Source organism: Pleurodeles waltl, chromosome 5 (genome assembly GCF_031143425.1).
Source record: "Pleurodeles waltl isolate 20211129_DDA chromosome 5, aPleWal1.hap1.20221129, whole genome shotgun sequence".
NCBI classification, from domain to species: Eukaryota; Metazoa; Chordata; class Amphibia; order Caudata; family Salamandridae; genus Pleurodeles; species Pleurodeles waltl.
Genome location: NC_090444.1, coordinates 338,652,520 through 338,675,177, shown reverse-complemented (window position 1 = coordinate 338,675,177; position 22,658 = coordinate 338,652,520). Strand labels below are relative to the sequence as shown.

The window sequence follows — 22,658 nt, the reverse complement described above, 5'->3', positions numbered from 1 at the left end:
GAAAGTTTCGTCGCTGCTAGGATATTTTCTCTAATATTAACTTCTCCCACCCTCTTCCAATAGAGTTGTTCAAAGGAAGAACGTGCATTTAATAGAGGGATTAAAACAACTATGCTTGTGTTTCTCTTTTGATGAGTACCATTACTGTCGTGTAAAGGACTTGATCAATATAAAAAAGATAGGAAGCAAAATAGGACTACAGAATAATACGTAAATGAAGATCATGTAAAAAACCAGCCATCATAATTATATCTACGAAAAATACGGGTAGGTATTTAGTGAAATGCTTAGATATTCCAGGTTGGCACCGGAGGACAACAGTGTCGAAAACAAAAGGCATTATTTAATAAATCTGCCCTTCTTAGGTTACGAAGTAACATTTTGGAAATTCAAGATGGTTGCCTAGTTTACTAGTTTCTAATATTTACTGAAAAACGTAAAGATGGAATTGTTTACGCTGATTGTTCTATAAAATTCACATTACCAACGGTATTTTGATCACTAACATAGAAACACCCAGAATGGTTTTAAAATTCATTACGGCGGTTATTCATAACATATGATCTAAATTCACTCATCCTGGCGCCATGTAACTTGATTACTTCATTTGCTTGTTTTCATTTTTCTCCATTCGGTGGTGCAGTATCGCGAACACACCATATTTTTGTGCGAGCAGCAGCCAGTTTCGTCATCCTTGGGTCTTTGTAGTTAGGATGAATTTTCCTGGTTGTCCGTCATCCCTTGCAGCGCCGAAGTAGTCTTGTTGTAGCCCTCCCACGCCTGCGAAGCTCACAGGCAAGTACCACGGGTAAAATGTGGGGATGTACACTGTGTGTTAGAGCGATGACTGTGCCCTTGCAGCTGTTCTTTATTGTAACCCCTTTTCTTAGATATGGTTTGTTCTCTTATTTGTATACCTGTGTACACGTTCCTTTTTCTAGTTTTCTTTCAAGTAGTTTGCGTGCAGGGTTTGATTACCTACCACTTTTAATAAATATGTTACCAGCCGTCACATGGCAGACTGCTTGTCGTGCAGTGCGTGGGAGAGTCCCTCGTTTTTGTAAACACGCAGTTTTATGTGTGCTGTTCCCATCAGTAATGATTGAATTGGGCAGGTACTCACAGCTACTGAGTAGGTTTGCTTTTATTTAATTTGAAAGGACAGAATGCAACACGTTTATCGTGAGAGTCCCTGAACTTCTCAGTAGCAGACAGGTACCCTGGAATTTTTCGGTACCCACACATTTACATTTCAACAACTGTCTGCCAGCCAGTTCATAGTGAGCTCCCATAACCATTTTAGCAGCCAAAGCTGGGGTTGACACTGTTCCTGGTGGGTTGGTATGCTAGGTCTAGTTAAAACATTGATTACATATTTAGGGCTTCCTTTTGCATGTGATGGGAATTCATATATAAAACGTTAGAGATGCCCTCTGTACTTTACCCAATCCTCTAGTGTAGGACTGACTGGTCTGTGCCAGCCTGCCACTAGCAGACAAGTTTCTGACCCCATTTGGTGAGGGCCTTTGTGCTCTCTGAGGCCAGAAACAAAACCTGCTCTGGGTGGAGGTGCTTCACACCTCCCCTTTGCAGGAACTGTAACACCTGGCAGTGAGCCTCAAAGGCTCAGGCCTCGTGTTACAGTGCCCCAGGGCCCTCCAGCTAGTGGAAATGCCCGCCCCCGGACAAAGCCCCCACTTTTGACAGCCAGTTTGTGGGGAACCTAGGAAAAACAAGAAGTGACCATTTCAGCTGGGACCACCCCTAAGGCGTCCAGAGCTGAAGTGACCCCCTCTCTGCAGAATCCTCCATCTTGGTTTTGAGGACAGGGACCAACAGGGATAGGAATGTGCCCCCTCCCCAAAGGGAGTCGACACAAGGAGGGTGTAGCCACCCTCCAGGACAGTAGCTATTGGCTACTGCCCTCTGACCCCTGTAACACCTCTAAATCTTATATTTATGGGCTTACCTGAACCCAGCTCACCAGATTTCTTGGGACCTACAAGAAGAAGGACTGCTAAGCTGAAACCCCCAGCAGAGAAGAAGGAAGACAACTGCTTTGCCCCCAGCCCTACCAGCCTGTCTTCTGCTTCAAAGAACCTGCAAAAAGACCAGCAATGTGTCCAGCGGGCCCAGCAACCTCTGCCAACTCCAGAGAACTGCCCTGCACCCAAAAGGACCAAGAACTCCAGAGGACAGCAGCTCTGTCTGAAGAATCCTACAACCAAGGAGTCCCACCCTCGCTGGATGCATGAGTCTTGACCTGATTCCGAGTACCCCTTGTCTCCATAGAAGCCCATGTTAAATTTGCTCAACTTTGATCTCTGCACCTGGCCAGGCCCGTGTTGCTGGTGGTGGGTGTTTGGGGTTAACTTGAACCCCAACCGGTGGACTTCCTAAAACCCAGAGACTGAAATTGTAAGTGTTGTACTTACCTGTAAACAGATCTAACTTTTCTTTCCCCCAGGAACTGTTTCTGAAAACTGCAGTGTCCGTTTTTCAAATAGCTTTTTGCCAATAATTCAAAAACTGTATTACTTACCTATTTCAAACCAAGTACTGTTGATACCTGTTTGAAATACAAAACCTTTAAGGTACTTACCTGCAACTTGAATCTTGTGGTTCTAAAAATAAAGAATATATACATTTTTGCAATATAAAACTATTGGTCTGGAGGTAAATCATTGAGTGTGTGCTTCTTCTATTGTCTGTGTGCGTACAACAAATGCTTTTGCACTACCCTCTGATAAGCCTAACTGCTCAACCACACTACCTCAAAAGAGAGCATTAGTATTATCTACTTTGGCCTCTGTTAAGCCTCTGGGGAACCCCTGGACTCTGTGCACACTATATCTCACTTTGTTGTAGTATATGTAGAGCCAGCTTCCTACACAGGGCGTCTGCTTTAGAAGGGTGTGACTGGGGGGAGTGTCACAGGAAGGGGTGACAGGAGTGGCGGTCACAGGAGGAGGGTACTTGGCACCTCACCCACCACTTTACCCACCACCCTTTGGTGAGATTCAGGGGCGTGCACCGGTCCAGGGGTCTGCCTTAGAGGGGGGTAATAAGTGGGGAGTGGGGGGGGGAGAGGGGCACCTGTCACTGTCCCCACCATCCTCCAGGAGATCCAGTAATGTGCACCAGTGCAACAATACAGAGACTGAAGAGGGGCGGAGTTGGGTGCCTGCAACCCTGCCCAGGGGAGGTGGAGGGCTTCTGGGCACAGGGACGTGCTGCAAAGAGGGGTAGGAATGAAGCTGGAGGGCTTCTGGGCACTGGGTCCTGCTGCCCATGGGGAGGGTAGAGAGGGGGTGGAGGGCTTCTGGGAACAGGGACCTGCTGGTTTCAGTGAATATTTGTCATTTGAGCTTCACTAAGTAAAGTGTCTTGATTTCTTTTGATGCAATGAAAATCTTTGCATCACAATTAAAAATTACAAAAAAATGGTTCATTCGTGCTGTCCTAATTGGTGACAATTTGAAATGTGTACAATTAATTTACTGATGTTTAAATGTTGTTTTATGTTAGAAAAATCACTGACATGCTTGGCAGGGGCCTAGGTAGGCAGGGAAAGGGAGGGCCTAGAGACAGACTGGTACTTGCAGAGGTGCAGGCAGGAGAAGCTGATCCTGGTTCTTGAGCTGGAGCCCACGCAAGGCAGCCAAGAGTCCTAACATTACATAGTACACAACATTACAATTGGCAAAGCAACATTTTATCTCTCCTAAGAAAGGTAAACAAGGATTCTCACCGTGCAAATTGTCTCTACCCACAGTTTGTCACAGAGGATAACATACATCTGCACTCCTGTCTACTACGGTAATCCTACCACACAGGTGATCTGTGAGACTGCATGAAACCAAACTCCTCTGTGTAGACTTTAACACAGATAAATGACAACCTACCCTTAAATGTTTTGTAACTTTCACATGTGCTTTTCACAGTAAATATATCATTTATTCACAAACATAGTGGGTGTATCATAGCACCTCATAATAGACCGAACAGGCTTGTAGCCATGATCTCTGCTGCCACCATACCCACCTCAGCCCTGCTGCATCGAGTATACGCTTATTCACAAGCCAAACATTGCAATACAAGCAGTCTTTACAGTGAAAGCACACAAACTCAGCCAAATCAAATCATGTACTCAGGGGGAACTAACATGAGGGTGGGGCCTAAGCCCTTCTCAATATTATTTGTGTACCCCTGAAAGTGCAAGTTCTGGCAGCCATACTGCTGCTGGCTCAGGCTTTGGAAAAGAAAGATATATGGAGGGGAAGAGAAGCACTTTCTTCAGTGGAAGCACACAAATTCTGCACCAATCAAAGCATGTAGTCCAGGTTACCCACGCGTGGGTGCAGCCTTTGCACCTTTATGCAGTACTGCAAAAAGCTCTTTGTAATGCTGATCACATTACATCTGGTGACAGCTGCATTGTCAAGCCCGGCCTAAAAATCAAGACAATATGTAACATAACACAAAACGGCTAGAGTTTGTGAAGGGAAACCAGCAATAAACAGTTAAAATTGTTAGCCACAAATGTCAAACAAGCATTTGCAATGCAGTGGGTCTCGCATTTGTTCGAGTTAGAGCTACTAGCGTTGTAAATTTCTAACTGGACTTTTCTTGCCACATAAATTGAATATGAAAAGTAAAACAGTTGACATAAGCAAGCCAATTTAAAGCACCATGCCAGCATGAGCATGAAGGAGAGACACAAAAAGAAAAATAAGTTTGCTTGCAGTCAAACTTATTGGAAAATGTGCAATTATCTGTGTAACAGGGTCGATGGCCATGGCTGTAACAAAACTGCCCCAAGGAGGGACAAACGTAAACCATTTACTAATGATTAAGGATTTTTTAAAGGCAAGCCCATGAACGAGTGATAGTAATGGGCGTGAGGTGGGTGTAGCTAAAAGCCCACATAGATACCAATATGTCATAAAAACAGCGGTTGCGCGCTGCTATGATCAACCTAAAAAGGGTCATAATGAAAATGGAGACTGAAAGCTTGCTTTCAATTTACGTGCATTAGACAGTAATGGCCACCAGAGGTCTCTCAACAAGGAACACTTCCTAGGAAACTGAACTCCTACTGCACCTCTGAACTTTCTGCATCAAGTTATGTCAGTCTTTCAGGAGAGTTACATGAACCAACGGGTGAAAGCCATTTTACATGTAGAAGGAGAGGACAAGCAATCTGGCACAATGTCAGAATACCGCAGAAGAGGGTCCCAAAGAGACAGGAAACCATAACCACTCCGAAAAGGCACATTTCCTCCAGTGAGGCTCTTACCATGCATTTGCCACTGTGAGGCTGTTACCATAACACGAGCTGGATCCACTGTAAGGAGAGAGCATTGCCATGAAGCGACAAGGTATATGAGTGCAGCACACCATCACAACATGTACATCCAATAAAAAATCCACATGAGTGCAGCACACCACTGTGAGATGTACATGTAATGGACCTAGTCATCACAAGTGCAGCACACCAACACAACATGTACATTAAAAAAACAATCCACACGACTGCAGCACACCACTGTGAGGTGTACATGTAATGGACATAGTCCATATGACTGCAGCACACCATTGTGAGGTGTACATGTAAAGGACATAGTCCACACAACTGCAGTGCACCATCACGACATGTACATCCAATGAAGATAGTCCACAAACCTGCAGCACACCACTGGGAGGTTTGTACACGTAATGGGCATAGTCCACACGATATTCAGCACTCCACTGTGAAGTGTACATGTAATGGACATAGTCCAGGAGTGCACCACACCATCGCAACATGTACATCGAACAAGTGTTTAGACGTTGGTTGGGAGATCTGGGGGGTTGGGTCTACATGAGTGCAGCACACCACTGTGAGGTGTACATGTAATGGACATAGTCCACACAAGTACAGCACACCACTGTGAGGTGGACATGTAATGGACATAGTCAACACGACTGCAGCACACCGCTGTGAGGTGTACATGTAATGGACATAGTCCACACGAGTGCAGTACACCGCTGTGAGGTGTACATGTAATGGACATAGTCCACACAAGTGCAGCTCACCATCACGACATGTAAATCCAATGTACACAGTCCGCATGACTGCAGCACACCACTGTGAGGTGTACATGTAATTGACATAGTCCACACGAGTGCAGCACACCACTGTGAGCTGTACATGTAATGGACATAGACCTCAAGCGCACCATACCATTGCGAAGCGTACATCCAACGTGTGCTTAGACGTGGGTTGGGAGATCTGGGGGGGTTGGTGAGGCTAAAGACGTGGGTTGGGAGATCTGGGGGGTTGGTAAGGCTGAAGACGTGGTTTGGGAGATCTGGGGGGCTGGTGAGTGTGAAGGCGTGGGTTGGGAGATCTTGGGCTGGTGAGTGTGAAGGTGTGGGTTAGGAGATCTTGAGGGGCTGGTGAGTGAAGACAGTTTGGGAGATCTGGGGGGGCTGGTGAGTGTGAAAACTTGGATTGGGAGATTTGGGGGGTTGGTGAATGTGAAGACATGGGTTAGAAGATCTGGGGGGCTGGTGAGTGTTAAGATGGGATTGGGAGATCTGGGGGGGCTGGTGAGTGTGAATGAGCAGGTTAGGAGATCTGGGGGACCTGGTGACTGTGCGGACGCAGGTTGGGAAATCTGGGGAGCTGGTGTGTGTTTAGACGTGGGTTTGGAAATCTGGGGGGCTGGTGAGTGTGAAGGAGCGGGTTGGTAGATCTGGGAGCCTGGTGAGTGTAAAGGTGACGGTTGGGAAATTTGGGGGGCTGGTGACTTTTTAGACATGGGTTGGAAGATCTAGAGGGCTGTTGAGTGTGAAGAAGTGGGTTTGCAGATCTGGGGGGCTGGTGGGTGTGAAGGAGCGGGTTGGGAGATCTGTGGGGCTGGTGAGTGTGAAGGAGGAGGTTTGCAGGTCGGGGGGCTGGTGAGTGTGAATGAGCAGGTTTGCAGATTTGAGGGCCTGGTGAATGTGAGGATGCAGGTTGGGAGATGTCGGGGGGGCTGGTGAGTGTGAAGACGGTGGTTGGGAGATCTGGGGGCTGGTGAGTGTGAAGACGTGGGTTGGGAGATCTAGGGGGCTGGTGAGTGTGAAGTAGTGGGTTTGCAGATCTGGGGGCTTGGTGAGTGTGAAGGAGCGGGTTGGGAGATCTGGGGGACTGGTGAGTGTGAAGGAGTGGGTTTGCAGATCTGGGGGGCTGGTGAGTATGAAGGAGCAGTTTTGAAGATCTGGGGGGCTGGTGAGTATGAAGGAGCAGGTTTGAAGATCTAGGGGGCTGGTGAGTGTGAAGTAGCAGGTTTGCAGATATGCAGGGGTTGTGAGTGTGAAGAGCAGGTTTGCAGATCTGGGGGGCTGGTGAGTGTGAAGGAGCGGGTTGGTAGATCTGGGGGGCTGGTGAGTGTTTATATGTGGGTTGGTAGATCTGGCAGCTGTTGAGTGTGAAGACGCGGGTTGGCAGATCTGGGGCTGATGAGTGTTTGGATGTGGGTTGGATGATCTGGGGACTGGAGTGTGAAGGAGGGGGTTTGCAGAACTGGGGGGCTTGGTGAGTGTGAAGAAGCGGGTTGGGAGATCTGGGGGGCTGGTGAGTGAAGGAGCAGGTTTGCAGATCTGGGGGGCTGGTGAGTGAAGGGGCGGGTTTGGAGATCTGGGGGAGTGGGGAGGTTTGGTGCATGTTTAGATGTGGATTGAAGACAGAAGGGGCTGTGCCTGGCCCTGCCTAGTATTAAAGTCCGCCTGCTGTGGGCTGACCTAGTACAGAAGGATCGCTCCAGAATGATTTCTTGCAGACTTGACATTAGTTATTTAATGCGGTTTCAACTAAGTAACCCGATCTCTTCCTTTGCTCGTAGGGTCACGGTGGGGGTTCACTTAGGGTCAGGGTGGGGGTTCACTGACAGAGCTTTACATGCCTCCTCTCACAGCAGACACTAGCAGCAAGTTTATTAACACACCCAACGCCCGGGACATATTGTATGGGGTCGAGGGCAACAAGTTTTCTATGTCTGTTTTGTCCTTGGGACAAGTAAGCCCAATCCCTTGCAGCACAAACCCTTTGGCTGCCAGTTTACAGAGAAGGGGTCTGCCTGCAGTTGAGGTAATATTTGTGCCCACATCTTAATGCTGTTCAAACTTGTATTTATGGTTAATTAATTAAAAGCCTTCACTATTAGGGTAAGCGCTGTGAATAAATGTTTTAAGGAACCACTGACAGTGGTTCCAGTAAAAAAAAAAAAGTGTACACACACGTTTGAAAAGTTTAATAATATGAGGCTAAGTATAATGCTGCCAGAATGCTCTCTGATTAGATGCAAATGTTTGCAGAAGCTTGTAAGCTAGAGTGATGATTCTTTGCTTTCAAAATAAAACGTTCAAAAACAAATGCAAGCAGGAAAAAAAAAGTTTCGCTACTTTGAAATGTTTGGTGCTATTTCTTTGAAGCGTCATTTAGTAAAATGTGTTGAGGCATGCTAGCATTACCCAAAAATATTCCTAATAGAAAATCCGTGTAACAATTTTAACAAGATTATGGTAAGCATGAAAATAAACAAGCAGTGGCAAAGCCAACCAATCCAACATTTTTTGTGAGTTTTTTGGTTTCCTCAATGCATGTCTTGTTTTGACATGGCTTTTGTAAGACTTTATTGTTGTGGAAGCTGCCAGGCCCTCACCATTGTAACAAACACTGACAAGAAGAAAAGGTTTTTGGTCTCATAAAAGCACACATTGCCACCAGTGGGGTGACAAAGGCCCGCAGCCTCCCTTCAGGGGGGCCACTCAGTACAGTACCTGCCCTGAGTGAGTCTGGAGGGGGGGCCCTCCATTTTCTTTGCGGGAAGGCCCTCCAGTTTTGTTACACCACTAATTACCACAGTAGTTTATATCACTGAACAAAACTACTTAACGTGCCAGTATGCTCCTTGTGGAAAAGCAGAATGCTATCATTCACAGTAAAGCCAGCCGATAGATAGAGAAATAAACGTTTAATAAAAACAAAATGTCTTTAAGGCCAGACCTAATTAGGGACCCAGTTCTTAAAGAAAGTCACAAAAGTGCACCCATGGTATATGTCTTTGAATTTGTGTCTTTCATGAATTCACAAAACTTATAGAAGTGGACAAGGAAATCATACTCCCAGAAAATATTTGTGAACTGTTTTAGCACGAGCAAATATGCATGTGTAGATTTGCTCATGTGAAAATCTATTGAGCATTTACAAGTTCACTTTCCTTCCAACCACTTTTTCCCCAACCCTGGAAGAACCTCTACTTCTGCCATTGTCAGGAGTAAATTTCCAACCTTTCTCATTATGGGAAAAGATTAGAGAAGAGCTGGTAAAAATCCTTAAAACATGCAAGTTAGTAGGTTTGCAGATTCAAAGGCATTTCAGCCCTGGAACTGCTGCTTACTGCTTCCTCCAGCCCCAGTATGTAGATCTGCGGAATGGTAGCAAAATAATGTAATTGCTGTAGTAGGGATTAAAATTGCAAGTATCCAGGCTCTACTATAGTAGTAGCCCTGGCTAAATCATAGAGACTATTATCAGTGCTCTTACATAATAAGATTGCTACCATAATTTGTCGTAGCACTACATGGCACCAAAGGGACAAATTGAATTTTTTACAGGACAATTCGATTTAAGTGCCAACCTGTCCCATGGACAAGTAAATATTTTATTAAATTCCACACCCCTTGGAATCTCGTGAATGCTTGCATTACTTGTTTGGTAGCATTAGAGGTGTGGGTCAAAGTGGGGGGTTTATTATTTCAGGCAAATCCCCTGCTGCCAGGAAAATTCAATGTTTAAATATGATCTTCATCACCTCCTACCCTCATTTACAACCTATTTCTAGCAGGATGTTCTTTATCTTTAGTACAGCAAGCATTCTATTCTCATAATCATGAGGTTTTCCAAAGTATTCATTGAAGGATTCCAGAACTGTTCTTGGAACTAAAAGCACCTGTGGAAAAGGTGATCATACTAGGCCCATTTTGCATGAAGTGACTGTTGCTGGTCAGTCCAACTGTCTCCAGCAGGATTTGGGGATGGTGGCAAATAGTGTAGATATACTCTGTCAAGTTGGTTTTCCAGGCTGCACAGGCTGATGATACCTTCGTCAGACCACCTCCAAAAGCAACCCCTTCCTCCACCTGCTTTTTTCCTGTGTCCCACGTGATCAATCCAACCCTGTGCGTTTAGGAGAAAGTCATTGGCCCAATTACTTAAATTCTTTCCGTGCAATACACATTTTTGTTTTAATAATTCATAGTTAATTGCTTATGAAGTTCAATGAATTGGCATGGGTAGCCTGTAAAAATGCTTAGTTGCTGCTTGGGCTATTTGGCTTGCAAGCATTCTTGCTAAGTGATTGCGTTTAGCTGCAGGCAGCAAGGCTTTAGGGAGACACAATATACACCTAATTGCATATATATGCTGTTTTGGCCCAGAGTATTTAATCAGTTATTTTGTTGGTGTGTAGAGTATTCTGTAGTTGTTTACTACAGTGAGTGCAAATGTGTCTACAAACACCTGTTTGTCTTTGAGTCACAATTAAAAGTAGTACGATGAAGTTTGCATCCTCCTGATTATTCCCGCTTTAAGTTTTGTCAGGTTAATTGTGCCAAAATGTAACAGGGAGAAAACTGTATTTAACTATACATGCAGATTTTGTGTGGAAAGCAGCAAAAGCTGCATATTCATGTTTTTTAGGGGATACTGGTAATTGGCGCTCTTTACCGTACCTGGTGAATTCAAAATGCAGCATATCAAATTTCACAGGGTGAGATAAATAGCACAGTGTCGCGATCTGAATGCTTCTTACCGCAATTGTTTGTCAATCTCGAGGCACCACCTGGTCTCTTGCTGGTTCTGGACTGACCAGGGTAAGGGCGACCCTTTCTAGTAGCCACGGTGCTGCTGATAGAGTAACACCAAGCAGACAGTGACCTCCAGAAGGAGTCCCAGAGGAAAAAACCCAGTCCTGGGAAAAACCTCAGAAGCAAGGAACTCATGGAAAGGAGGTAAGAAAAAAGAGAAGCATCATATAAACTGGAAACAGCAATACTGCAGCCAAGAAAAAACAGGAGAAGTCCAAAAATCACCGGAAACAGGAGCGAGGAGCACCACCAGAACAGAAGTATTTGCAACGCAAGGAACAGTAGACCAACTATGCTTATATACTGGAAAACAGGAAGGGACACGCAGGAAGTTCCAAAGACACCATCTTGAATTGGGAAAAGCCACATTTGAGTGAATGGAAAAATAGCCATGGTGTAAAAGAGGAAGCAAAGCATGCAGGGAAGGAAACACAGACTCCTGGGACGAAGAAAAGATGGCTAAGAAGAAAACCATAAAGAAATAGAAAACAAGAAAAAAGAAAAAAGGCAGAAAGAATAGGTAAGAGAGATTATAAGGGCGAAAAGCGGGCGTAGCGCAAAGCAGCACCCAAAGAAAGATTGACTGGTCACGCTGTGGACCGAAAAATAGGCAGCGGCCCGAAGCGTGGCTCAAAATGCGGCCCACAGCAGAAACGGCTGTCCAGGGCTCGGACTGTCGATCTGACCGCGGTCTGCAAGTTGGGTGCCACAGGTCCTCGCGGCGTCACAGTAGGTCCCCTCCCCGAAGCCCCAGGCATGTCCAGAAAATGCTGAAAAAAGGTACGGACCAAGCAGGGAGCATGGATAGAGGAGGCATCCTCCCCTGAACAGTCACTAATGGGATAGCCCTTCCAATGAATCAAAAACTGGAGGCGATTCCGAAAAATTTGCGAATCGCATATCTCCTGTACTTCATACTCAGGCTGACCATCAACCAAAAGAGGAGGAGGACCATGGACAGTTCTCTGGTAGGAATCTGCAACAAAAGGCTTGAGTTGGGATACGTGAAATACAGGATGCACTTTCCAAGTCAATGGCAGGGGAAGTCGAACAGAGACTTGATTAATCACATGCAAAACTCGAAAAGGCCCATAGTAACGAGGTTTGAACTTGTTCTGGGATAAGCAAAAAGGCAGAAATTTAGAGGAAAGTCAGACCTAGTCCCCGGGCTGAAAAGATGGAGCAGCATTACGCCGAGCATCAGCTACCTTCTTCATATATCGTTTTGTGGCCAAGATATTGCCACGTATCAGGTTCTGGACCTGATGGAGATGACCAACAAATGAGGTAACTGCAGGAACAGGGGAGTCCTTAGGAGTGACATTAGGAAAAGCACTAGGGTGAAAACCATAAGTGCAAAAGAAAGGTGTCGACTTAGTTGCACTATGGACTGTATTGTTATAAGAAAACAGCCAGCGGTAGGTAAGAAGACCAATTATTCTGAGTCGCATTACAAAAACAGCGCAAATATTGTTGGAGTCCTTGGTTAAGGCGTTCTGTTTGACCATTGGTCTGCGGATGGAAACCGGAATATAGAGCCACATCAATATGTACAAATGTACAAAACTCTCTCCAAAAACGGGATACATATTGAGGTCACGATCAGAAATAATTACTTGAGGAACAGCATGTAATCGAAAGATTTCTTGTATAAAGACTTTCTTTAGCAGTGGGTAATTTCTTAAGGGCTAAAAAATGGGCCATCTTAGTAAAGGAGTCCACTGTAACCATTATGACCTGATAACATGCAGAAGATGGCAAAGAACATATAAAATCTGTGGTTACCGTATGCCATGGAACGGAGGTTACTGGTAAGGGCATCAATAGACCCGCTGGCTTAGTCTGAGGTGTTTTAGTTTGAGCACACATTGGGCAAGATCTTACATATCTTTCAGCATCGGACTTTAATGTGGGCCACCAAAAAGAGCGAAGGAGTAGTTCCTGTGTGTTCTTAATCCCGCGATATCCAGCAATAGGAGAGTCATGACACATTTGCAAAGCTTCTGTCTGGACCTTCTCGGTAGGCAAAAATATGGTGTTTTTATGAAAGTAATATTCCTGATGATTTTGTAAGTGGGGATTTAAAGTGTTCCATTCTTCCATGGATAACTTCTGATACTTGGTCTTCACCCGATCAAGAAAAGATTGAACAAGTCCTACAATGCGACATGGCTCAATGATGTGTGGAGTAATAGAAATATTGCTCTCCGGATATCGGCAAGATTTAGAGTCTGAAAGGCCGTTTCTGCTTCTTCTGTCCAAATGAACCCCTTCTTTAGGCCTTCTTTTTTGATGGTCTGGATTATACATCCTTGTTGTTGGGCAAAGTCCTTTATAAATTGCTTATAGAAATTGGACAACCCTAGGAAGCACTGTATTTCTTTGACAGACGTAGGAGAAGGCCAGTCTAATATGGCTTGTACCTTTTCAGGGGCCATGACAATTCCAACTGGATTGATACGAAAACCTAGATATTGAACTTCGGTCTTGTTGAACTCACACTTCTATGGTTTACAGAACAAATTATTTTGTCGGAGTCTTTCCAAAACTTGAAGAACACGTTGAGTGTGTTGTTCGGGACTGCAAGAATATATTAGAATGTCATCTAAATAGAGTACGACTCTCTGGTTCAAAAGATCAGAGAAAACCGTATCCAAAAATCTTTGGAAAATGGAAGGGGCGTTGGTAAGACCAAAAGGCATAACACGATTTACAAAGTGGCCCAACGAGGTACAAAAAGCAGTCTTCCATTTGTCACCTTTCTTAATTCGTAAGAGATGATAGGCACCCCTTAGGTCTAACTTAGTGAATATTGTAGCTCCTTGAACTGCTTCCAGAACATCCTTAATAAGGGGTAAGGGATTCCTATCCTTGATGGTAATCTCATTCAACTCTCGAAAGTCTATACAGGGGCGGAGATCTTTAGTCTTTTTAGGTACAAAGAAAAGAGGAGCCCCAGCATGGGATGAAGAGGGAGCTTTGTAGGTTTTTCCTCTATGTATTCCTTGACCACCTTCTTTTCCTGTTCTGATAAGGAATACATTCTTCCAAATGGGACCACTTCCCTGGTATTAAAGGATTAGAGCAGTCATAGTCCCTTTGAGGAGGCAAAATGGATCTTTGAGGTTTCTGGAAAACGTCAGAGTACCCCTGATAGCATCTGGGTACTCCTTGAATCACATTAATAGTACTGCTTGCTTCGTTGGAGGAAAACATGGACCCTTTTGGTGACCAGTAAGAGTCATTAGAATAACAATGCAACTGACAAAAGTGAGAGGAAAGGGGTATAGTCCGTGTCTCCCCGTTTATATATGGGTTGTGTCTTGCCAGCCAAGGAATACCCAAAATCATAGTATGGTTTGGGGAAGATATCAGGTCGAAGGCCACATGTTCCTTATGTCTTCCAAATTGCAGGCAAAGGTTGGGCGTGGTATCAATCACTGGTCTAGACGTTAGAGGAGAACCATCTAAAGTTTGGACGTGTTCTGGGATTTCTTTAGGAACACGAGGCATTCCTTTTTCTTTAGCCCATTCCTCATCTAAAAACATACCACTGGCTCCACAATCGAATAACGGCAAGAATAGTTCTTCCTGGTTCGGGCACTGAAGAATCACAGAGATGATTAAAAGAGTGGAGTTGTCTTCTCTGGAGTAGCAGATTGAAGGAATTTCAATACCTCCTGTCCCCTTCCTTCTCGCAGGGGGCGGGAGTTGGCGTTTCCTGAAGGTCTGATGGGACAGATGGGACACATTCAAATTAAATGATCTGAACTTCCACAATAAAGGCATAAGCCTTTACGTCGTCGGCTCTCTCATTCTGCTTCAGATAATGGGCCACAGGTAACATCAATCTGCATGGGTTCTTCCTCCGTAGTAGCGGGGAATTCTGCTCTGTTTTCTTCAGGACGACGTGGAGACGGGCGAATAACCGCTGTCGGAGACTGGACCCTGGATCTTCGTTTTTCTAATCTACGTTCTCGTAAACGGTACTCAATATTAAGTGCCAGGTCCATCAGTGACTTCAATGATCTTACTGGAGTAGAATGCACCAGTTCATCTTTTATTTTCCCACGTGGTTTCCGCCGCCAGTTGTGTAAATCGGGTTATGTAAGTCAGAACATCCTGATTCCCTTGTTGTATCTCACATAACGACTCTTCTGCAGCAGCTTCCAATCCAGGTCGTTCAAACATCTGTTTAAAGGCTTGCAGAAAGACTGAATAATTGGATATTATCGGATCATTGGCAGCTACCAAAGGGTTGCCCAAGCTAGGGCTGCGCCGGACAAGGAGCTTATCAGGTAACCAACCTTGGTCTTATCCTGGGTAAACTGAGCGGGTCGAAACGCAAAGTATACCATTAAGGCGTCCGGAAATCCCTTTAACGTGTTTGGATCTCCAGTATAACGATGCGTGGAAACAGAAATAGCAGGTATATCACTGGACCGTGACACCAATGCTTGCCTCAGAGCTGTGTTCTCGGTACGCAGTTGTTGTAATTCCTTAGTCTGTAGTTGTATAGTATGAAGCATAGACTGCGCAGTTTCCACGGCATCATCAGGTTGGACGTCCATGGTTCCAGGGCAATGCGGATTCTTTTGGCGTTGCAATCTGTCACGATCTGAATCCTTCTTACTGCGGTTGTTTGTCAATCTCGAGGCACTGCGTGGTCTCTTGCTGGTTCTGGACTGACCAAGGTAAGGGCAACCCTTTCCAGTAGCCACGGTGCTGCTGATAGAGTAACACCAAGCAGACAGTGACCTCCAGAAGGAGTCCCAGAGGAAAAAACCCAGTCCTGGGAAAAACCTCAGAAGCAAGGAACTCCTGTAAAGGAGGTAAGCAAAAAGAGAAGTGTAATATAAACTGGAATCAGCAATACTGCAGCCAAGAAAAAACAGGAGAAGTCCAAAAATCACCAGAAACAGGAGCGAGGAGCACCACCAGAACAGCAGTGTTTGCAACGCAAGGAACAGAAGACCAACTATGCTTGTATACTGGAAAACAGGAAGTGGCACCATCTTGAATTGGGAAAAGCCACATTTGAGTGAATGGAAAAATAACCATGGTGTAAAAGAGGAGGCAAAGCATGCAGGGAAGGAAACACAGACTCCGGGACGAAGAAAAGATGGCAAAGAGTCAAACCATAAAGAAAGAGAAAAAAAGAAAAAAGGCAGAAAGAATAGGTAAGAGAGATTGTAAGGGTGAAAAGCGGGCACAGCACCAAAAAAAGAAAGATTGACTGGTCACGCTGTGGACCGAAAACTAGGCAGCAGGCAAAACGTGGCTCAAAACGCGGCCCGCAGCAGAAACGGCTGTCCAGGACTCGGACCGCCGATCTGCCCGCTGTCCGCAAGTGGGGAGCCGCAGGTCCTCGTGGCGTCACACACAGTATATTACGGACCACTTTTAAATAAGGGCTACATATTCCTATCTGTTCAGAGTTGGATGTGTGAAGGGTTATCTCTCTAAAATGTTGTATTGGACATTGCTGTGTGTTGTGGTTTATGCTGTTGTGTGGAAGAGGAAACTGAACATTAAGGAATATCTGAGCAGTACTGCATGCATGTGATATGTGTTGTATTAGATGTCATCTATGTGCATTGTTTCACAGTACGAATTGCTGCTATGGGCATGGAAAATATCTCCATGCTGTTGGATGCTTATGCATTTGTCTATGACAAAGATGTAAGAGTTAAGTGCTCCTGGGGGCATCATCGTAGCCTTTTAACTGGCATATCTCTGCTTTGTTGGATTTGTGTGAAATGGTCTGTCAAAAGTTTTATGTTGAGTGTTTGGCTGCCTCATAGCACATTACAAACAGTCCAGGCCTTACAGTCCTAGCCAAAAAGAGCATGCAGCATTCTGCTTGATAGTGATGAAACATTGAATAAATGAGAGGGTACACTGCAAGCCATTTCAAATAGGGAAAGATGGCAAAATGTCCAAGATATTAAGCTAAAGTTAAACTGATTATCTCTATATTTGCAACAGAAAGCAAACCAATAGGTCTTGATCAGGAGGTTTTCCAGCCCTAGGAGTGTCTAATTTGTATAGCCTCACCATCTTGAGGCTAGCCAGCTGTGTACAATTTGAAATCTCAAGGAGTTCTGAATGTTTTGGCAAGGCTTTTGTGTTAATCCCATGGGGTGGAAGAGTGACCAGAAGTGGGTGAAAGTGGTAGGTATTCTATCATATACCAAGACGTTGTTTTGTTATGTGTATTTGTAAAGGGTTGTATGTCGGAACCACGCATTCTGTTGAAATGCACATCATTACCAGGAGTGTGTTACAACGAGAATGCCATTACTGCACACATCCCTTACCACGCATGCCTTTATAACGGATTATATTGTAAAAGCATGTGTTTTAAAGGCATATGCGTGGTAAAGGTCCTAGTGCGACTTCCCACCCCCCCCAGTCATTCTAAAAATTGCTCCTCCCTCACCCTGAACCCTACATTAGTCTAACCCTATCCCCTGCCCTGAGCCCTAAAACCTAACCCCACCCGCTCTCTAAAACAGTATCCTCACCCCCAAGTTCAACCCCCCCGCCATAAGTCCAAAAACCATCTCCCTGCCCTAAATCCCAACCCCGCCCTAAAACAGTACCCCCAGGCCCAATGCCCCAAAGCTCGAAAACCACCCCTTCCCTAAAAATGTAACCCCGCCCCTGCCCTAAAACCCAATGCCCCACCTCGCCCCCTCCCTAAAACAGTACCTCCCCACCCCCAAACCCAATCTCCCCAGCCCTAAGCCCAAAAATCATCTCCCCCTGCCTAAATTCTAACCCCGTCTTAAAACAGTACTCCCAGACCCAAACTCCCGCTCTAAGCCTGAAATCCGACCCCCCGAATCCGACCCCCCACCCTAAAACCTCACCCTCCCCGCCACCTCCCTAAAACTACCCCACCCGGCCCAATAACCCCCAAGCCCGAAAACCACCCCACCCTAAAACCTAAACCCGCCCCTCCCTAAAATAGTACCCCAAGACCCAATCCCCCTGCCCTAAGCCAAAAAAACGACCCGCCCTAAAACCTAACTCCCCACCTTCTGCACTTAACCTGAAAACCGCCCTCGCCTCGCAGCTCATTCCGAGGAAGCAGAATGATCTTTCCGTTTCCTCCTAGACGCCAATAACCTTCATTACTGCGCATAGCCCTTAGCACGTGTACCATTACAATTGTAGTAATGGTACGCGTGGTAAAGGCTATTCATTGTAATGATGCATGTGTTGTAACACATGCGTGGTAAAGGCTAGTCAAGGAAACAACCGCGCTGTAATGGCTGTTTCCCTTTGTAAAGTGCACATTTCCAGAAGCTTCTCCCAGCTTTCAGAAGAAGGGCATCAGGGTATAAAAATATGACCTTCAGACCCACTTTTCTGTTCACTCCTGGACCTGCAGGAGGACTCTCAGAGAATTGCCTGCTGCTGAGGCCTGCTGTGCACACTGCAAGACTGCTTTGCTGCGCCTGGAAGGACAGCTTTGCTACCTGGAGCCTGTCTTGAACCCTCAGAGGCCTGACCTGCTGTTGAGCCCTGCATCTTACCTGAACACAGGACTACCAGAGTGACTCCAAAAGCTAGTCTGCTGGCCTCCTGTTCTGAGCCTCATGGACATAACAGGCTCCCCAACATCCTGCACCAGCACCTGGACCCAGCTGAAGCGAGTTCATGGTCTACAGGTTGTGCTCTCAGGTCCTGAGCTCTTGGTGTGGCCTCAGAGAGCTGTATTGAAGTTTTTGGACTCACATAGGCATCTCTCTTAGGGGTCATTCCTCTGCATATTCACATACAACATTTAGAGACCATAATTCAGTCTTATGAGCTGGCCTTTTAAATAACTTTGATGATGCCCAAGTCATGCTGGAACTGCAAGGCCCTGAAGTGATCTCCTTAGAGGCATTTGCCAGTTGTATGGTGGAGGGGAAACCAGTTAATGACAGCGCACTGTCTCAGTGTAGTAGGCTGCCTCTCTTTATAGTGTAAAAAAATGATGTGCACCGTGCAGAAAGTCTGAGCAAGCCCACCTGGTTTACAGAGGTGAAAACTAGACCACCTAATGCTTTAATTTCTGTAGGAGCTTGGTCGAGCAGTTAGGCCTATCTTGTTGAAGTGCTAAGCATTTGTTGTACTCACAGTATCAATAAATGTAGACACACACTCAAAATACCTCGAGACCAATTTACAAAAATACTTCAGATTTTTATAAAACATTTTAAGACCAAGATCATCAATATTGGGTAAGTACTTTTTAAGTTATGATTTTTCAAAGTTTAGCAAAAATAGTCTTTTTGTGTGTAATTACGCACCATAGGAATCAATGGGAGAAAACTTTAAAAACGCATATAAAATCAGGCAATGCATTCACCAATATCTCCTTCTGTTTTTAGGTCAAGTTCATTGAGGGGTCCTGTGGGCCAGCCGGAGAAGTTCGGGCGGTTCCCAGTTCAAGTGGGAGCATCTGCTAAAAGTCTTGGAGCTGGTGCAGGTCAGGCGAGGGGGACCACTTGGAAATGCACTGCACAGGCAGACTTTAAGGTCAGTCAGGTGGGTCCCCTTGGAGTGTAAAGTTCGCAAGGGATGGGGGACCCTTGAAGCACAGCTGGTTCTCTGATGCAGGGGCCAGGGAGACTGGGTGCAGAGCAGATTTGTCAGCCAAGAGCTGTGCGCTTGGAACGAGGCAGCAGGTCACTTTGAGGGTGGGTTGCAGGTCAGCAAGGCCATTCTGGCAGGTGGTTCTTATGTGTCATGAAGTCCCTCGATTAGTGCTTGCTTCTGGTCTTCAGAGCGTCCAGTTTGGACATTTCTTTTGGGTGTTTGACGTGGGGGTTCTGTACCCCTGGCTATTGCACGATTCAGCCACAGGAGGCTTCAGTGCCAACAAACTTGGCACACTTACAGGGTTTGTCCTCCAGGTCTGTCGGGTGAAATGTGGTCTGGCTGCTGTGTCCGATTCCTTGGTCAGCAGCCGGTCAGTGAACTGGACTTCACTGGCTTCTGCTTCTTGCTTACAGGGATGAGATGCCTTAAATCTGGAGGGAGGTCTGTGACGATTTCCAGAATTTTGGAGGTCCTCTGGGGTTTTGCAGAGTCTGTCTGATGTCCAGTTAACCCCTCTGCGGTGATTGTCTAGTCCTGGGTGCAGCAGGCAGGGTTTGGCACCTTTTTCTTGGTTCAGCAAGATTTCAGTTCTCGAGCCGTGGGTCTTCTTTGTTGCTAGCCTTCTTGTGTCCGTCGAATCTGATTGGCAGGTCTTCGGGTGCCCACTAAATACTGCATTTAGTGGGCTTTTAGGAGGTTCCTAGTAGTGGCCAGTGGGCCATCTACCTTAGGGTGGTTACACCAACTATGTGACCACTTCCTGTGGGCAGAGGCCACTTCCCTGTCCCTGATTGGCTATTTTCCTACCATGCAAGAAGGAGGAAAATGAAATGGAGGGGTCACCTCGCATGCAGCACCTTAGAGGTGGTGCAAGCCAGGGTTGGCCACTCCTCCTCTCCTTTGTGAATTTTTCCACCGTTGCTCCTGCCAAAAGTGGGGGTTTGCAACAGGAGGGGCCATCAGCTGCTAGCAGCAGGGCTGGGCGTCGAGTGTCAAGAGCTGCAAGCCCTTTGAAGCTCACAGGCGGGGCTGTGCACATTCCTGGGGGAGGAGGTGTAACATCTCTGCCCAGGAAGGGTTTTTTTTTCTGGAGCCAGAGAGCAAAGGCTCTCACCCCAGGGTTCCATAATCTTGTCTGTTGGCGGCAGGCTTGGTGTGACTGGCCAGCAACGAGGCTAGGGTTAGTTGGCTTTTGCAGGGGTCACATTTTGCAATAAATCCAGTACCAGTTTGGATCTATTCTTCTGAGTTGTTTGATACCGAACAACCCAGGGCACAGAGTGGCCGTCATGGAGCTGGGAAACACGTACTGACCACTGTTGCTGCTCTGTACACTTACTATCTCCCAGGTTTGGTAAGGACACAGTAGGGCATATTGATCATGCATCTATGCCCACACATGCAGTATAGTGTACCCTGCCTTAGGGCTGAAAGGCCTGCCAGAGGGATGATTTACCTATATTGCATGCAGTGTGTAGGGGACAGGTCATATAGGCTGTGTGCCATGTCAGTTCTGCATTTTAGGATTGCACCAGGACACTCAGCCTGCAATGGCAGTGCTGGATGCATGGTCCCTGAACATGGCACAATCTGGGCTGCTGCCCTCAGGGGCCTACCCTTAGAACCCCCTGCCTTGGGTACCTAAGTACCATTTACTAGGGCCTTATAGTGGCAGCTAAAGGTGTTGCCAATTGTGATGCATTGGCACAACAGTCTTGGGAAAGAGATCTGGCCCAGGATTAGCATGTGCCCTGGGCACTAACAACTTTGAAACCACATCAAATACCAGACAAAAAGTCAGGGGCTAACCATGTCAAAAGAGTCACTTTCTCACACTCCGATTTTTTTTTTTTTTTTTTTTTTTTTTTAAAGGATGCTTTTTTGGCACCAAAGCCAACATCTGCTATGCCTTGCTTCTGACCATTAACCATGGTTCCTGTTCCCTTCCATATGTGTCAGCCAAAAATGTATAAATTGTCCTCAACAACAATTTGTCTTTGCTTCCTCAGATTTCTTCTCTTCTTCAGATGGACCTCCTAGTTTTACTTAAGGACCCTCACATTTTTAAATAGTTGAACTTTTCCAACTGCATAGCAGCCTTTCATGCCTTAGTCCAGCTTGTGTTTTGATTATGGTGTCTACTTATGGCTCTCAAAGAGTGCTTTTGACCAAGCCATAAAGTACAAACAATAGCTGCTCATATTTTGCGTAATCAAGCCAGCTTGTGTGTTCATTATCGGGCTTGCTTGCTTCACGCTAATGCAATGGTTCTTAACCTTCTGAGGGCCCCGATTTTATCATTGTTGGAACCCGGTGACCCCCACTGAATCATTATTAGAATCTGGAGACCCCTCACTGAGTCATTACTGAAAGTCGGGGACCATGGCCTAAATATTGTTGATGATTTGAACCGCCAAACAATACACAAAAATACAGAAACAAGCCTTCATCAAACACATACACAAATGATAACACATTTTATTTAATTTGCAAACAAATTCTAAATAAAAAAATAGACATTTTAATTTTACTAGGAAGGTTTGAGTGTTTCTAAATTCAGTTGAAGCCACACATTGTTCAAACTAAATTCTGTTTGATGCTCCTGCACTGTTGCCACGAACCAATCTGAGGATACTAATTTAATTTTTAGCTCCAATTTCAAGACCAGAGGTTGGAAACCACTGCGCTAATTGACGCCAAAACATTGTATTCTGTTCACCAAGACTTTTATAAACTCCGCCGCTCCTTTCTGAGTCAGAGGGTCCATAAATATCATCCACATCAGGGTGTGGGCCCTTTGCATTAGCTGCCATTGTTTGTCCTCGGCCAAGAAGCAACATTCATTTTGGGGCTCCTGTCTGTCATGTCTGGGTGTACAGCTGTCAAATGTGCCACGTTTTGGTTATGAGGAAATGCCTAATTATTTGAACTTTTATAAGCCATCTCTCTACTCCGCTTTTAATTTTTAATAAGCCACCCCTGTACCTTGCCCTGCTTTTTAACTTTGTTAGGAAGTTTCCAGCACCAAGACACCTCTGGTGTTAACGTGGCATTAAAGTAATGCTATAAGGCATAAATTGTAATTCCTAAATGATGCACATCTGTTTATACAATACTGGGGTGCATCAGTGCCTTCGTAGCGAGTCTACTCTCTTCAATGCCCA

At 45.6% G+C, this 22,658-nt stretch overlaps 1 protein-coding gene across 2 annotated transcripts in view; it reads left to right on the top strand.

The window, feature by feature from the left end:
- Nucleotides 1–496: 496 nt before the first annotated feature.
- Nucleotides 497–22,658, top strand: part of ASB3 (ankyrin repeat and SOCS box containing 3) — a 381,448-nt gene continuing 359,286 nt past the window's right edge. Inside the window, exon 1 of one of the 2 annotated variants that reach the window (XM_069234074.1) lies at nt 497–795. The gene's annotated coding sequence lies outside the window, so the exon portion shown is untranslated. The remainder of the gene's footprint in view (nt 796–22,658) is intronic. The other variant, XM_069234073.1, reaches the window with a different exon arrangement.